Source organism: Marmota flaviventris, chromosome 13, assembly GCF_047511675.1.
Source record: "Marmota flaviventris isolate mMarFla1 chromosome 13, mMarFla1.hap1, whole genome shotgun sequence".
Taxonomy (NCBI): Eukaryota; Metazoa; Chordata; class Mammalia; order Rodentia; family Sciuridae; genus Marmota; species Marmota flaviventris.
Genome location: NC_092510.1, coordinates 104,291,360 through 104,309,299, shown reverse-complemented (window position 1 = coordinate 104,309,299; position 17,940 = coordinate 104,291,360). Strand labels below are relative to the sequence as shown.

General features: G+C 42.2%; 1 protein-coding gene across 5 annotated transcripts in view; it reads right to left on the bottom strand.

The window, feature by feature from the left end:
* Ehmt1 (euchromatic histone lysine methyltransferase 1) overlaps positions 1-17,940 on the bottom strand; it is a 149,513-nt gene that overhangs the window by 120,279 nt on the left and 11,294 nt on the right. Inside the window, exon 2 of one of the 5 annotated variants that reach the window (XM_071601208.1) lies at positions 2,647-2,854. The exons of the other annotated variants lie outside the window; for them this stretch is intronic. The gene's annotated coding sequence lies outside the window, so the exon portion shown is untranslated. The remainder of the gene's footprint in view (positions 1-2,646; positions 2,855-17,940) is intronic. 5 annotated transcript variants of the gene reach the window in all.

Below are 17,940 nucleotides of genomic sequence, written 5' to 3'. Positions count from 1 at the left end.
CTTGGAAAACTGGGAATGGAACCACCATTTGACCCAGCTATCCCACTCCTCGGTTTCCACTCAAAGGACTTAAAAACAGAACATCAATGTTTATAGCAGCACAATTCACAACAGCTAAATTGTGGATCCAACCTAGATACCCTTCAGTAGATGAATAGATACAGAAAATATGGTATATATATACACAATGGAATACTACTCAGCATTAAAAGAGAATAAAATCATGGCATCTGCAGATAAATAGATGGAGTTGGAGAATATAATGCTAAGTGAAGTTAGCCAGTCCAAAAAAAAACAAATGCCAAATGTCTTCTGATTTAAGGATGCTGATTCATAATGGGGATGGGGCGGGGGGGGGGGGGGGGGGGGGTTAGGGACAGGGAGGAATAGATGAACTTTAGATAGGGCAAAGGAGGGGGTAGAGAAAGGGGGGTGTAAGGGTACTCTACTTTGTGTTCAACCAGAGCCATAAAAACTATGCTCTATTTGTGTAATATGAATTGAATTGCATTCTGCTGTCATATATAATTAATTAGAATACATAAAATTTAAAAATTTTTAAAAACTGCAGCCAGTCCCTTCTTTCCTAGGAAATCTCAGTCAAAAAAACTTTGACTTGCTGAACCAAGGGCACCACCACGTGGCTAAAAGAGTAAGTGCAGGCTACACACAGAAAATCACAGAGATGGAAGCTAACTTGCAATCAGAAAAGGTCTTATTCCCGCTGGTACTGGATGGTTTTCAAAACTACTTTCCACAATGCTGCTCTGTGTAAGGATTGAGACAGCATGGGAAAAAATATACACTTCTGGCTGAATGTCATTCAAAATCTCATGCTGATTTAAAAAAAAAATGAGCATGATAAAGTTTGTAAAACCAAAGGAGCTGGGTATTTGGAAGCTTGTAACACAAAAATTTACTCCTGATCAGAACATTAGCTCTATAGGCAGAGGCATCTTGCTTGTTTTTTTTTTTTAGAATTTTTAATATTTATTTTTTTTTAGTTATCGGCGGACACAGCATCTTTGTTTGTATGTGGTGCTGAGGATCGAACCCGGGCCGCACGCATGCCAGGCAAGCGCCGCTACCGCTTGAGCCACATCCCCAGCCCCAATCTTGCTTGTTTAGTTTGTTACTGTGCTACCAGTGCTTCCATTCATGACAAAGCAGCAGTTCTCAAACTTTCCAGGCTCAGGGTCATCATATACTTCACAGTACTGAGCACCCCAAAGTTCTGCTTACACAGTTCTGGCTCTGACATTCACTGTCTCAGAATGGCACCATGTTAGTTCTGCCACTTTAAAACTGAGAACAGCTGGGAACAGTGGCGCACACCTGTAATCCCAGCGGTTCAGGAGGCTGAGGCAGGAGGATCAAAGACAGTTCAAAGCCAGCTCCAGCAATCCCTGGCACCCCTGCACCCCCGCCAAGAGGAAAAAAAAAAAAGAACATTTTTAAACAGCTATCATTTCCTCTAAAAAATAACAACAAAAAAAAGCCTCTTTACATGTTAAAAATATTTTTATGAAAAATAACTAGTCTTCAAAACAAAAAACAGGTAAGAGGACTAAGGACATAGATCAGTGGTAAGCACTTGCCAGCACTGCAAACAAACAGGTCAGAGTGGTACTGTTTTACAAATGTCCTGCCTCACAGCTCCTGCATTGGATCTATGGCAGGCTCACACAGGACGTGCAGACTATGAAGAATGCTCTGCATTCATGGCAGACAGGGGTCTGCGCTGGTATGCAGGTGGCTCTAGCCTGCTACAGTGGGTGTTGGTGGAGCTCTACAGAGGAGAATGGGTAGAACCCCCTGCTATTGGAACACAAAGGGGCCCCACAGTCTGCACAGCCACATGTGGGAGGGGTAAGGCCTGGCCTGGTAATGCTACGGGGCTAGTGTCCTAATTCGTATGATGTATGTAGCTCTTTGGGGTAGCTTTGTTTTGGAGGGGAATTATTTAAGTTCAGGGTCATCTCCCCCTTTGGTTGTTACTATTTATTGTTTAAAACAATGAGCAATAACCATATGAATTAAATTACAAATAAATGATATTTTCGATTAATTTTTCGTTCTGTAGAACTACTATTAAAAAAAACTTCATTATGTTTCAAACAATATAACAGAATCACCAACAATCCCACAAGTCAGAAATAAATAACTTTTAGTACATTTTTTTCTGCTCCTTCCCTAAACATAATAAGAATTTTTAAATTCTGAGCCCATTTATAAAGTGTAATGGTGCTAACTAAAAAACATACAGAAGAACACTTAATAACTATAGACCAGAGGCCCTCACTGACCCACAATTCCCACACAGCACACTGGCCAGGATCACCATGTTATCCTCAATGACATGCACAGTATTAAACCTGCAGTAGACAGGACAAACCCAGTGGACAGCCCAGGCCAAAAGAGGTCAGGTCAGCAGGAAAGGAGCTGCCAGCACAGGCTACAATGTCCACTATAGCCCAGCACTACCAATACTAAAAAGGCTAGGAAACAGGAAACTGGGAAAGCCCTGCCACACCCCAAAAACATTCTCCCTTTAGAGGAAGCAAAGCTGGGCCTAGACCCTTCTCAAGCCATGGAGGTAAGTACAGGGAAAGGAGGACAGGTGTCAAGAGTAACCAGAGGACTTACCAATTTGGGGGGACTGCTGTGCTGCAAACCAGCCTCCAAGGGCAGGTGATCAGGCAGGCCATCAGGAGAGGCAGGCTTGGATGGGACAGTGGGATGAGGTCAAGGCAGAAACAACTGGAAGGGAAGCAAAGGGTTCTCCTGGGGAAAGGCCACAAGGTGTAGGGAGACAGGCAGGAAGACCATGAAGTTTAGTGGTTGCCAAAGACCCCTGTGGAGGGAAGGGGACATGAGCACATAGGTGAACACAGGAAATGAGGCAGAGGAAGGCTGAGCTATTATATTCACCAACACTGGGCAGAAAGGTCAGCAAGGACCAGGACCAAGCGAGAACATAATGGGGTCAGGGGAAAACAGGGAGGGAAAGCACCAGGAGAGGGGGGCTGAATCTGCCCAGAAGAGCCCTCCAATGGCTTGGCAGGGACATCCTTAACCAGGAGGTTGTACTGGTGTTAGGGCTGGCTCCCGGACTAAGAACTTAAGGCTGAATGGGAAAGGGTGGACACACAAATACACACAAATCTCTGAGTTTGGTGCAAAGAAATGGGTAGAATTAATAGAAAGAATAGAAAGAGTTACAGGGATAGGGGTAGAAAAGAGGCTAGCACCTTAGTATGCTGATGGCAATGCTCCAAAGAGAGCAAAAAAGGTGAAGATGCAGGGCAGGGGAAGAATGTGAGGGACAAAGGACCAGATGAGCAGCCACGGCAGGAGCTGAGGACTTTTATATAAGACAACAACAACAAAACAGATAAACTCAACTTCTATCAAAACTAAAACCTTTCGTGCCTTAAGGAGTACTACACCAAGAGAAGGGTGCAGCAGCCCATGCCTCTAATCTCAGCATTTGGGAGGCTGAGGCAGAAGGATCACAAGCTTGAAGCCAGTCTAGACAACTTAGTGAAACCCTATCTCAAAATAAAAAGAGCTGGGGATGTGGCTCAGTGGTTAAGTGTCCTTGGGTTCAATCCCCAGTACCAAAAAAAAAAAGACAAAGACGACGACGAAGAAGAAAAAGAAGACATAAGTGTGTACAAATGTTTGTTTATAGCAGAGTTATTTATAACAGAAAAAAAAAGGGGGGGGATCAACCGAGTGTCCATGACTTGATAAATGGACAGTAATGCAGTCTATCCAAACCAAGCAGTGTTAGTCAGCCATAAAAGGAAGGAGAAAGTGCAACAAACTATAGCATGCACAAAACTTGAACCCTGAAATAGTAAGCTCAGGCTCAGAAAAGCCGCCAGTCATAGAAGACCACAGATGACACTACTGCAACTGCATGAAAGGTTAAGGAAGAAAGAAAGGGGACTTTCCACTCCAGTCTCCTAGGTGTGACCACCCAGCAATCAAAGTCACCAGCACTCCTATTCTGCCTCTGGTTTTCCTTTACCTACCCATATCCCCACTGGACCTGCCTCTTCTCCAAGGCAAGGAAAAAAAAAATGCACTCTGCAAACAGCTTATAAAACAGTTGGAGCTCTCCTTTGCAACACTCTCCCACTTTTCTTAAGAAAAAGAAATAAGTCTGTGAAATGGTGCAGCCCTCTAAGAGGTACTATGGGCTACTGAGGTAATTCTAAAAGGTGATCTGCCCAGAATGTGGGACTATTTTGGACAAGCTCTTTTCTGGATTCCATAAAACTAATCAAGGGCTGGGGCTGTAGCTCAGGGGTAGAGCGCCTGCCTTGCACATGTGAGGTACTGGGTTCAATCCTCAGCACCACATAAAAATGAATAAATATATTTATTTATTAATAAATAATCAAGCTGCACACACTTTAAATAAGACAAATTCCCACCAGATTTCAGATACTCAAAAGCCCAGACCACTACTGAGCCACACACCTTGTATCTTAAGATACAATGCTTTGACTGCAAATATTTTTAATTTCAAAAAAAAAAAAAAACCACCAAAACTTTTAGTTCACTTGAAACTTCTTATCCTTGATTATGCTGTATTTTTCCCATAATGCCATAATCCACAGAAGATTCCATAATGCTTTAAACAAAAGATAAAAATCTGCAACACTAAAATTTTCTATCACTCCTCCATCTCTAAAATTATCTAAGCTGGATGGGGTGGCACACACCTGTAATTCCAGCAGTTCAGGAAGAAGAAGCAGGGGGATAGGGAGACCAAAGCCAGTCAGCAATTTAGCAAGGCCCTAAGCAACTTAGCAAGACTCTATCTCTAAATAAAATATAAAAAGGGCTAGGGATGTGACTCAGTGGTTAAGCGCCCCTGGGTTCAATTCCTGGTACCAAAAAATAAAATTATCCTGAAATGGAAAGCAAATATCTAGCAGAGCTACACCCTGCCTGACCTGCTTCCCCATGTGCCAAGCCTCTACCTGCACCTGGGGCTGCAGTCCTGCACCTGCCAGTAGTGCCCTTCACGCCCAGTTCCCAAAGGGACCCCTGTGAAGCACAAGAGGAGGAGGGCCAGAACCAGCCAGGTGCACAGAGTATGACTTCAGCAGGGTCAAAGGACCTAGCTCCTCCAAAATACAATATTCTTGACTCAGAAAATATAACACAAATCCCTTAAGGGTTGAGCTGCTGATATTAACCACCATTAAAATTTATGTCACAAGTACGAAATAAGTTCTGGCATTGGCATGTTTGCACACCTGATTGAACAATTCCTCTCAGAACCACTACAGTGCCATTTTCCAGCACACAGCATCCCAAAACATCACCACTGCCGAGCGACAGTATTGCCTGGGCTCACCAGTGGCCTCCACCCAGTTCCAGTTTGAGGGCAGGCACAAAGGAGCAGTCCCTATTGTTCCATTTCCCCATTACACTGTGTGCTGCACATTGAGCTGAGTCCCCTCAGATCTGGGAAAGTGGCCTGCCCTCCCCCACCCTTTTGTTCCAAGAATACATTCTAGAACAGGCACACTACAAACCCATCTGTCTAATCCATCATTCACAATAGATAAATGAATGAATGAATAAATAAATAGAACCACAGCCCCACTGAGTCTTTCTGCAAGATGCACCTAGCACTTGTCCACACACTGTTTTGTTTTTCTGTGGAATTGCTTAGAAAATCCAAGTGGACGCTCTGCTACCTTGGGTTTCTGCCTCTCACCACATCCCCCTTTCTCTCACACTGTAAGGAAAATGGAGTCTGCCCATCAACAAGCCAGATGAATACGGGGTAAAAATGGGAGTTCATAATCCACTTGAATCAAATGTATGAAATATGATATGTCAAGAGCTTTGTAATGTTTTGAACAACTAATAATTAAAAAAAAAAAAAAGCCAGATGAGATCATTCACAACCTGAATACATGAACTGAATGGGTTCAAGGACACCGTCCCCAAGTCTCTTGTAAGTGGTCAGTGTCATTTCCATACCCAGATGGGTAGATATCCCCTTGGCAGCTTGCCCAGAAGGGAGCCACTGCAAAGTCTGTCCCTCCTTGCACACAGCACAGGCCTCTGGTCCCCAGAGCCCAGGATACCTGGCTCTCACACATCCTGCATTGTCATTCCTCCCAGTCTCACACCTACCACCACTGAGGCTGCCACAGAGAGGGAGGAGTAAGAGGAAACAAGATGACATTGTCAGTCAGCAAAAAGGTCCAAGTACTCTCTATAAATGTTAAACAAGAGGAAATTCACTAGTTTGTCCTAGCATAAGTGATGAAGTTATGAGCTTCTTCATGACACAAAGCAAATATGGAACTGGCCTCATTATCTTTCAAAACCTCCCAACTTACTCCCAAGAAAATGCACATCAGGTGGCTAAACATTAAAATAGTAATTCTGTCAGGGAAGAGACAAGAAGGTGACCCCCCAAAAAAACACAGCAAGCACCCCTGCTCTACCAGTCCTGCCCCAGCCTGGGAGGACCTGTGTAAAGGGAGAAACAAACAAAAGAGGCCAGGTGTGATGCCATGCTCCCTGAAGGCATCTCTACCACTTCCTCCCTCCTTTCTTGGAGCAGATGTTTACTGTGGCCAACTGCAGAGAAATCACAGCAGCTTAACTGCAGAGAAATCACAGCAGCTTAACTGCAGCTCCCTCTGAAGCTCCATCACACTGGGCATGCTCACCAGAATTGCAGCCATTCCCTGAGATGGAGGCTGCGCCAGGCACCAAGCAGCAAGGACTCCAGAGCCACATGTGGCCAGCCCAGGACCTCAGGCCTCCTAGGATAACCGTTTGAACAACTGGAGTTTTCTCAAAAGAAACCATCTGCTTAGATGTTTTCATCCTAAAAATGGAGAAGGGTCTCTCCACAGAAACTACTAACAAAGCTCACCAAACAAAACAATCACTCCTTTTAGAGTCTCTGACCGTTACCTTTGTTTAAAAAGCACCAATAAAAAAAACCCTAGAATGCTTTGGAGACAAGTCTAGGAGAACATAAAATAACCTCCAGCACTGCCTCAGAAACTCACCTTCAAAGTGACTTATCTCCCCAGCCAAGAGCCCACACCAGAGGCACAATGAACATGCCCATGGGCTCCGGTCCAAGCTTAAGAGGCCTGTCCCCAGGAGGAGCTTCAGGAGGCACTGCAGGAAGCAATCTTGACAGTGGCCTCCTCATACTCAGGCTTCTCCCACATATCCCACCAGCTCCAGATCCAAACATCTCCTGAGAGAGGGCCCTAAACAGTAATCCACACTAAGGTAGCTCTTAACCCAAAATAATAAATTGCTGAAGTCCTTAAAATTAAAAAAAAACAAAAGAGGCAGCAATATTTTTTAAATAGTGTAACTGGGTTTTGTGCAACTCAATAATAAAGACAACCCAATTTAAAAATAAGCAAAGTGCCCAGCATGCACAAGGTCCTGAATTTGGTCCCCAGCACCTCAAAAAGTAAATAAATAAAAATTAAAATGAGGGCTGGGGATGTGGCTCAAGTGGTAGCGCGCTCGCCTGGCATGCGTGCGGCCCGGGTTCGTTCCCCAGCACCACATACAAAACAAAGATGTTGTGTCTGCCGATGAATAAAAAATAAATATTAAAATTCTCTCTCTCTCTCTCTCTCTCTCTCTCTCTCTCTCTCTCTCTCTCTCTCTCTCCCCTCTCTCACTCTCTCTTTAAAAAAAAAAAAAAATTAAAATGAACAAAGGAGCTATACAGACACTTCCCCAAAGAAGATATATATAGGGCCAATAAGTACATGGAGCTCAACATCATTAGTCATCGGGAAATGCAAATGAAAACCACAATGAGACAACACTTCACAACCAATAGGATGGCAAAAACAAAAAGTTGAACATTGACAAGCACCAGCAAGAATGTGAAAAAAACACATAAATTGCAGGTGCAAATGCAAGAGATGTAACTGTGGAGACAGAGCAACAATCCTTAGATTACTTCCCTCTTACTGAGGCCACTGTGAACTGATATGCAGTTATAAGGAATCAGAGGTCCTGTACACACTTTGTTCAGTGTGTGAGTCTCCTAGGTTTGCCTTAACAAACTACTGTAAGCTAGGCATCAATTATCTTTGTCTTTTCACCATTCTGGAGGCCAGGGTCTGAAATCAAGCTTTGGCAGGGCCATGTTCCCTCTGAAGCACCTAGGGAAGAATACTACCTTGCCTCTTCCAGCTGCGAAGGGCTGTGGTAATCTCTGGCCTTCTTTAGTTCATAGATACCTTGCTCCAATCTCTGCCTCCACTGTCTTGTGTATGGGTCCTCTCCTTAAAACTTCATCTCAAGCTCCTTAATTAAAGATTCTTTGTCCCCAGAAGGTCACATTCTGGGGTTCCAGGTGAACTTAAATCTGAGAGGACACCATTCAACCTACTAACATCCAGCTTTACCAATGGTAACATTTTTCAACAAACCTATAGAAGAACAGCATAACCAGGACCAGCCTGGCTTTTCAAGGAGAGGATGGTCAGAGTGGTGCCCCGAGTTTGTTTCTGTAGTTATAATGGAAGACCAAGACTGGCGATTAGAAAGAACGCAGGTTGGGGCTGGGTTGGGGCTCAGTGGTAGAACACTTAACCTAGAATGTCTGAGGCACTGGGTTCAATCCTCAGCACCACATACAAATAAAAATAAATAAAACAAAGGTATTGTGTCCAACTACAACTTAAAAAAAATTAAAAAAGAAAAAAGAAAAAGAACACAGGTTTATTATAGCTCATGGTTCTAGAGGCTGGAAAGTCCAAGAGCATGCTGCCAGAACCTGCATGGCTTCAGCTGAGGGCCTTATGCTGCTTCAACTCATGGCAGAAAATGGAAGGGCAAGCAGGAAAAGGCATTAATCTACTCCTGAAGCTCCACCCCACAACCCAAACATGTCCCCACCAAGGCAGCCTCCCTGTTGAATTTAGGAATCAAGGTTCCAATGCATAAACTTTGGGAGAACACACTTAAGCCTTAACAGGTAGGTGTAGCATGGTAGCAGAAAAACTAGCAAGACCAGTTCAGGGGTAACTATAATCTGAGCAAGACACAGTGGTGGCTTGGACCCAGCAGTGAAGCCATTGTAGGGGACAGCGATCAGAGAAATGCGGCAGGTTCTGAGAGTAGAACATAGGGGGTTTTTGGTTAGACTAAATAAATGTGAAACATGAGGAAAAAACAGAGGACTGAGAATGATTCCTTAATGGCATTTTTACAGAGAAAAAGATAGTTTTTATACTAACTTAGGCAAACAAGTATCTTTATGACACCCAAGAAGAAGAGTTAAAATCTTTGTTTCAAGAGCAAGAATGTTACAGCATTCCTTACAAAGCTTTGCATACCTTACTAAACCTGTTTCAAAATATTGTATTTTTTGTTGTTGATATGTAATGAGGTTACTATTCTGTATCCAGGAAAGCTACTGATTTTTTTTTTTTTTTTTGGGGGGGGGGTTGCTGAGGAATAAACCTAGGGATGATTTATCACTGAGCTACATCCCCATCCTTTTTTTTTTAGAATTTTGAGACAGGGTCTCACTAAGTTGTTTAAGGCCTTGCTAAATTGCTGAGGTTGGCCTCAAATTTGCAATCCTCCTGCCTCAGGCTCCCAAATCACTGGGATTATAGGCCTGCATCACACTGGGCTAAGGCTACTGATTTTCATGTATCAGTACTTTGAATGATTTCATTGTCTGCATTTTAGCACTCAATCTCAGGTTTTTCAGTTCACTGCAAGTATTACTCATTTTTTAACTCTTTTGCCTCCAGTAAGTCTCTCGTCCAGCTGCATTGCTCAACTTCACTAATAAAATATTAAATATCAGCCAGGCATGGAGGTGCCTGTAATCCCAGCAGCTCAGGAGGTTGAGACAGGAGGATCATGAGTTCAAAGCCAGCCTCAGCAAAAGCAAAGCGCTAAGAAACTCAATGAGACCCTGTCTCTAAATAAAATACAAAATAGGGCTGAGGATGTGGCTCAGTGGTTGAGTGCCCGAGTTCAATCCCCAGTACCCCCCCCCCAAAAAAAATTCTAGCATTAATATTAAAAAAGTAAAAATACGAGTAATTTTTTTTAATTTTTATCTATTTATTGTGGTGCTGAGGAACAAACACAGGACCTCATGCATGCTAGGCAAAAACTCTACCACTGATTCCCCAGCCCAAGAGTAATTCTGACAAATTTTATTTGACAGAATATATCCAAACATTAGTTAAAATCATTAGTACCAAAAAATGCAAAACATTTCATAAGTCTCTGAAACCCAGTGTACATTTGACATAGCATATCTCAGTTCCATGTGGCCACACTTCAAGAGTCCAAAGCCACCTTTTTTTGGAGATCACAGCCTCCTCTCCACCAAGGTCTACACATGGGCAACTGCCCAGCTTTACCCAAGATTCCACTTGGAATCCTGAGGGGAAAAAAAGACACCTGTGATCTCTGTGCAGGAAAAGAAAACTCCAACAAGCCTTCCTCAGCCACCCCAAGAGGCTGAGTATGTACTGCTTACTGTTCCTTTAACACTGGCTTACCTCTTCTAATGGCAATTACCAAAGGGTGCTTGTATTTCTCAGACCTAGAACACAAACCAGCACCTTCACAAATACCAGGCAGGCACCAGGCCTGGACTGCTCACCTATTTTCCAAGTCCACACCCAGCATTTAAGCATCTGTTTCAGAAATGAACAAATGAACGTACCCATGAATGAATTAACAGTTCCTGTCTATACTGAGAAGCAAGCATTCCTGAGCTACTAAAAAGTAAATAAATAAAACCACACACCGATCCTGGCCTTTTTCCCTTCCACAGTAAGTTATAAAATATTTACTCATTGCACAAAATGTGCCAGGCAGTATTCAATATGTTGGGAAACTAATAAAGCTAAAGCCCTACTTTAGAAAAGTTTGCAGTCCAGCCACTGAGACACCAACACACACACAAAAAAAATTAAAACAAAAATAAGTACATGACAAAGGACAACGTTCCTCTGAAACAGTTAAGTGTATGTCAATCAGCAGGCTGCAGCCCACCTCCCACTTCTGTACAGCCTAAAAGCTAATCGTGATTTAAATACATAATTCATACAAGTATGAATTTCTCAAAAGTTACAAGAAACTGAAGTTCAAGCCTCCATACAAAGCTTTACTGGCAAAGAGCCTCACCCACTTGTTTATGTACTGTCCACAGACAAGTCCGTAATGCAAGAGAGCTGAGAAGCTGCACCCAGAATGCCTATGGGACGTCCAGCCCCCCAGGTACAGTCAGATGGAGGTGCAGTTCAATGGTAAAGTGCTTGCCTAATGTGCACATTTTGTGCAAAAGAAAAAAAAAAAAAAGGAAGGGAATAGAATAAAAAGATATCCACCAAGAACTCTTATACTCACCAACTATCTTCATAAAGGAAAAATTAAAACATGGTGGTACACGCCTATAATCCCAGCAAGGGGTGGGGGGTGGTACTAAGACAGGAGGATCAGCCAGCCTCAGCAATTTAGTGAGGCCCTAAGCAACTTGGTGAGACCCTGTCTCTAAATAAAATACAGAATAGGGCTGGGGATGTGGCTCAGTGGTCAAATGCATCTGAGTTCAATCCCCAGTACCCAAAAAAAAAAAAAAAAAAAATTTTAATTCTTAGATTTAAAAAAAAAAAAAAAAAAATCAGGGTTCATCACTGAAAGACTTGTCCTAGAAAAAATATTAAGCATATTGCAAGCTAATGAAGAGACACTGAACAGTTATTCAAACCCATTTGAAGAAGAAAGTAATGGAGGAAGAAAGGAACAAAATAGACCACATGCTCCCAGACCAACACTGGAATTTGGCAATACCTATCAGTGTAAACACATTTTTAAAGCAGAAATATAGAAAATTGTGTCACAGAGCAGCATTAACACATGAATACTTCCAGTAATTTTAATAACAGGGAATACTAAACTCTGAACCCCAATGAAGCAAACTGTTTTACTTCTAAAAAACTTTTATTCTTCTGATCTATATTACAAAAACAAAAACAACTGGGAGAAAGGGTGTTGAGGTTCAACCTCAGGACCTCATACAAGTTATGAAAGAGCTCTACACTCAAGAAAGTCCACTATATTTTTCACTTCAGTCAAAAATCTGTGGAGTGTGGCTGGGGTGTAGCTTAATGGTAAAGCATTTGCCTAACATGCAGGATGTCCTGGTTTGATTTCAAACATCACAAAAAATAAATAAATAGCCAGGTGGCACACATTTATAATCCCAGCTGGAAGCTAAGGCAAAAGGGTCACAAGTTCAAGTTCAGCCTAAGGAACTTGGCAAAACCCTGTCTCAAAATAAAAATTAAGAAAAAAAGGGGGCTGGGTTTGTGGCTCAGTGGTAGAGTGCTCGCCTAGCATGCAAGAGGCACTGGGTTCGAACATCAGCACCACATAAAGTACAATAAAGATATTGGGTCCACCTAAAACTAAAAAAAAAAATAAATACTAAAAAAAAAAAAAAAAAAAAAACCTGTCTGCCAGTACGGTGGCACATGCCTGTAATCCCAGTGGCTCAGAAGCCTGAGGCAGGAGAATCACATTTTGTGCAAAAGAAAAAAAAAAGGAGGGGAATAGAATAAAAAGATATCCACCAAGAACTCTTATACGTGATCAAAGCCGGCCTCAGTTGCCCTAAGCAACTCAGTGAGACCCTGGTCCTAAATAAAATATTTTAAAAAGAGAAAAAAAGGGGGTGGGAGGGAAAGGGGGGGGAGGGGATTAGCAAAGATAGTGGAATGTGATGGTCATCATTATACAAAATACATGTATGAAGACTTGAATTTGGTGCCAACATACCTCATATACAGAGATATGAAAAATTGTGGCATATATGTGTATTAAGAATTGTAATGCGGGGCTGAAGCTGTGGCTCAGAGGTAGAGCACTCGTCTAGCACATGCAAGGCCTGGGTTCAATCCTCAGCACCACACAAAAATCAATAAAATAAAGACATTGTGTCTAGCTACAACTAAAAAATAAATATTAAAGAAAAAAGAATTGTAATGCAATAAAAAAGAATACATGTATAATGGCATAAATTGGCATGAACATACTTTATATACAGAGATACGAAATATTGTGCTCTATTTGTGTAATAAGGATTGTAATGCATTCCACTGTTGTCGTGTAATTAATAAATAAATAGAAAACTATGAAGCAAAGCTTTAAAAAAAGGGAAAGAAAAGAAAAGACTGGGTGGATTTGGGGATGCATCTCAGTGGCAGAGCTCATGATTAGCATGTGTGAAGTCCTTGGTTCCATCCCTAGCACAGCTAAATATTTTTTGATAACTTAAAAGTTATTATTATCATTAGTTTTGCTTTTTGGCATATAAAGTCTAAAATATTTATTATCCTATCTTTGCAGAATGTGCACTGCACCATTCCAAAACATCCCCCAAGTCTTAGTGAATTATCACCACCCACCCAACTGTTGGAGAAAATGCCCCTCCAACTGGGGCTCAGTCCCAGAAGTAGTCTTACACCCTCCTCACCTGCCACATTAGACTAGTCACCACCTCCCAAAGACCGCACCTGCCTCCTCCAAACAGTCCCTCTGCAATCCCTCCTTCACACAAAGAATGATCCTTGTGATACACAAACCTCATTAAGTAACTCCTGGCCTGAAACCTTCTCACCACCTTAGAACCAGGACAAGAATCCTGAGCAAGTCCAATCCACCCCATCAGCCCACTCAGGCAGGCAGTTCCTTGTCCCACAGACATTATCCTAGAAAGGCGATAAAAGAAACTTCACAAAACACTTAAGTGGTCTCAAAATGTGGATACCTTGTAAGCATTCAACCACTCACAGTCTGTTGTTGTCTCACCTGAGAGACCAAAGGTAGAGTCTGGGATGGGCCCTGCACATATTTTCAGCCCATGGGGAGACTCAGGCTCTGTCTTGATACACTCATCTCTTCATTTTCAAGGTGAATAAGAGCTCACTCCCACCTACATCTCTTAAGTCCTCTGATTTCTGCCCACCATTCTCCCAATGTAGAAGGCTATCCCTTCCACATTGGACCCAAGGCAGACCCATCAAACCTCTAGGGAAAACAGTAGCATCTACCACATACAGGTGATGCTAAAACCAAATCAGATAATGCAATAAGCCTCACTAGTCACTAAGGACCTCCACTTGACCAAATTCAAGGGTTAGTTCTTGATTTTCTTTTTTTTTTTAAAGATAAATATATATATATATATAAAGAGAGAGAGAAAGAGATTTTTTTTTTTAAAGAGAGAGGGAGAGAGAGAGAGAGAGAGAGGGAGAGAGAGAGAGAATTTTTTTAGTATTTATTCTTTATAGATTTTGGCGGACACAACATCTTTGTTTGTATGTGGTGCTGAGGATCGAACCTGGGCCGCATGCATGCCAGGCGAGCGCGCTACCGCTTGAGCCACATCCACAGCCCTAGTTCTTGATTTTCATCTCACACTTCTAGCAACTATCAAAAGAGCTGATTACTCTGTCTTCACAAAACACTTCAAGTCTTATTCAAGTTCTCCTGCTGTTTCAGTCTACTTTGCTGGCTTCTCCTTGTCCTTCATTGTGTGATCTCAGGGTCCCAGAACTCTCCACAGCCCTCTTCTGCACATGAACTCCGTGGACCACCTTCCTATAATACATTTACACTTAACAGTCCAATAGGCACCTCCATCCTCTCCCCCAAAATTTGCTGCTCCAATGGACTTCCCTTCTCAATAAACAGAAACATCCTCTCACGTGGTCAAGACTCCTCAGGTCAGGATGAACCTAACTGCTATGTTCAACTATAAAGCTCTAAAAATAAAAACCCTCAGTCTTGCTGCCATGGTTTAAATATCTGTCCCTCCAAAACTTAAGTAGAAATTTAACTGCCATTGTAATAGTATTAAGCAGTGGGACCTATTTGGAGATGAGCAAGCCATGAGGGCAGAGCCTCATACCCTTATGGGATTAATGCCATTAAAAAAGGGCAAGTTCAGCCCCCTCTTGCTCCCCATCATGGTCCCCCTTTTACCTCTTACCTTTCACCACAGGATGACACAGCAAAAAAGCCTTCATCAGTTGCCTGCACCTTGATCTTGGACTTCTTCCAGTCCCCAGAATATGAGTCAATAAATTTCTGTTCTTTTTTAAAAAATATTTTCTTTTTGAGTTGTAGGTGGACACAACACCTTTATTTTATTTTTATGTGGTGCTGAGGATTGAACCCAGTGGCTCATGCATGCCAGGCAAGCGCTCTACCACAGAACCACAGCCCCAGCCTTCTGTTCATTTTAAGTGACCCAGTTTCAGATATTCTAACACAGGAGCTGTTAACAAACCAAGACACTCACTACTCCTCTCTGCTCTTCCTTCAAATGTACATCTAGTATAAAGAGTGGAAATAAGCCAGGCACAGTGGCGCACACACACAGCTCAGGAGGCTGAGGCAGGAGGATCACAAGTTCAAAGCCAACCTCATCAATGGTGAGGTGCTAAGCAACTCAGTGAGACCCTATCTCTAAATAAAATACAAAACAGAGCTAAGGATGTGGCTCAGTAGTTGAGTGTCCCTGAGTTCAATCCCCAGTAGAATAAAAAAAAAAAGAGTGGAAACAGGGCTGGAGTTATGGCTCAGTGGTACAGCACATGCCTGGCATGTATGAGGCCCTGGGTTCGATCCTCAGCACCACATATAAATAAATAAAATAAAAGATCCATTGACAGGGGTGGGGGTGTAGCTCAGTGGAACAGTGTTTGCCTGGCATGTGTGAGACACATATAAATAACTAAAATAAAGGTCCATCAACAACTAAAAAATATTTAAAACAAAAAAGATCCATTGACAACTAAAAATATATTTTTAAAAAATCATGGAAACACAGTAGTGTCAAAAAGCTAGCAAGAACACTGAAAATTCAAGAAATCCAAAAGCAAAATTCTCCAACATGCCAGGAACAGTCAGCTGGAGGTACAGTTCCTACTGTATATTTCCAACCAGTCAAAATAATTAATCATTGTTCAAAACTTACACATCACTATAGATAATCTGGGGCTTTCATAATATACTTATAAATAAACCTTGATGAATTAAAAAATATATATACTCAGAATCTGACCAATTCTTGAACCTTCACTGTTACCAACCTTGTCCAAACTCCCTTCATCTCTCATCAGGACTCCATCAACATCTCCTGAAGGGCCTCCCATGCCCACCCCTACCCCACACAGAAAGCCAGAGCAGGTCACTCCTCCACCCAAAAGCCCCCTAGCAGCTACTCAGCAGTTCAGGGTTAGGACCAGACCTCACAGGGTCTATACCTCACCACCTCACCCCTCCGTATCACACCCTGCTACATAGCATCCTGGCCTCCTCCAAGAAACAACAGGGCTCTTGGCAGGTGACTCCACCTCTGTGGTCTGTCTCACCTATAAGGCAGGGTAACAGTTGCCAATTGGAAGGACTGTTTAACAATTAAGTAAAAGCAGATAATGTGCTCAGAGTTCAGCCCTCAGAAAGTACTCCTGAACCACAGCAAGGCCTCTGCAACACCTCAAAGTGTCAAGCTATGGGCTGTGATTGTAGCTCAATGACAGAGCACCTGCCTAGCAACATGTAAGGCACTGGATTTGATTCTCAGCACTGCATATAAATAAAAAAGTTAAAAAGAGGTCCATTAACACCTAAAAAAACTTTTTTAATTTCTTTTTAATTTTTTTAGTTGTAAATAGACACAATACTTTTATTTTACTTATTTTTATGTGGTGCTGAGGATCGAACCCAGTGCATCACATGTACAACGCAGGCACTCTACCACTGAGCTACAACCCCAGCCTTTTTAATTTTTTTTAAAAGTGTAAAGCTATTACTCAAAGTCTTCCCCACAGCATGTCTTGCAAAAAAGTATTAACCCTGAACATCACATAAAAACAAAGAAAATAAAGCAGAACACAAAAGTGATATTCCAGAGAGGAACACAGAGTGATAACCTACAAGAAGGGCAATTTGCCAATTCTTTCCATAACTCCACAATAGTCTAAACATGTTCCAGAATAGCCACTTCTTATGTTTTGATCTTGATCTTAAAATCCATGTCAAAGGGGCTGGGGTCATGGCTCGGTGGTAGAGTTCTTGCCTAGCATGCATGAGGCACTGGGTTTGATCCTCAGCACCACATAAAAATAAAGGTATTATGTCCACCTAAAAACTAAAAAGTAAATACTAAAAAATCCATGCCAAAGCTGGGGACAAGTGGCATACACCTGTAATCCCAGCAACTCAGGATGCTGAGAGGAAGATCACAAGGTCAAAGCCAACATCAGCAACTTAGTTAGACTGTCTCCAAATAAATACATAAATAAAGGGCTAGAGATGCAGCTCACTGGTAAAGTGCCCCTAGGTTAAATCCTCAGTATAAAAAAAAAAAAAAAAAAAAATCCTTACCAAAAAGTTTGCCTCAATTGTGCCATACAAATCAGTGTGCACTGACTAGTTGCTCACACATTAAATCAAGTCAGCATAAGGCAATTCTTCTTAAAATAAAGCCCTTACAATCCATTAAATGAAATCTTTGTCATATAAAAATAGATTGACAAATTGTCACAGAATATATTCACAAACTACAGATACAATATGCTGACTTTTTTTTTTTTTTTTAAATACAAATTTCATCACGAGAAACAAGTGGATGAATTCAGTTAACACCCGGCAGGCCTACATCCTGTCCTTTCTCCTCTGCTCACTGGTGGGCAAAGTGGGCCCTGCCTTCCTTCAGACAGTAGGAAAGAGCAGGCGAGCTCTTTCCTCCTCCCTTGCCCTTTTATGTCCCCCCAGCACTCAAAAACAGAGACATCGGGAGCTATACGCTCCACCTCAATTCCTGGGAAAGTGGATCCTCCACCCCTTTCCACAGAGGCCCTC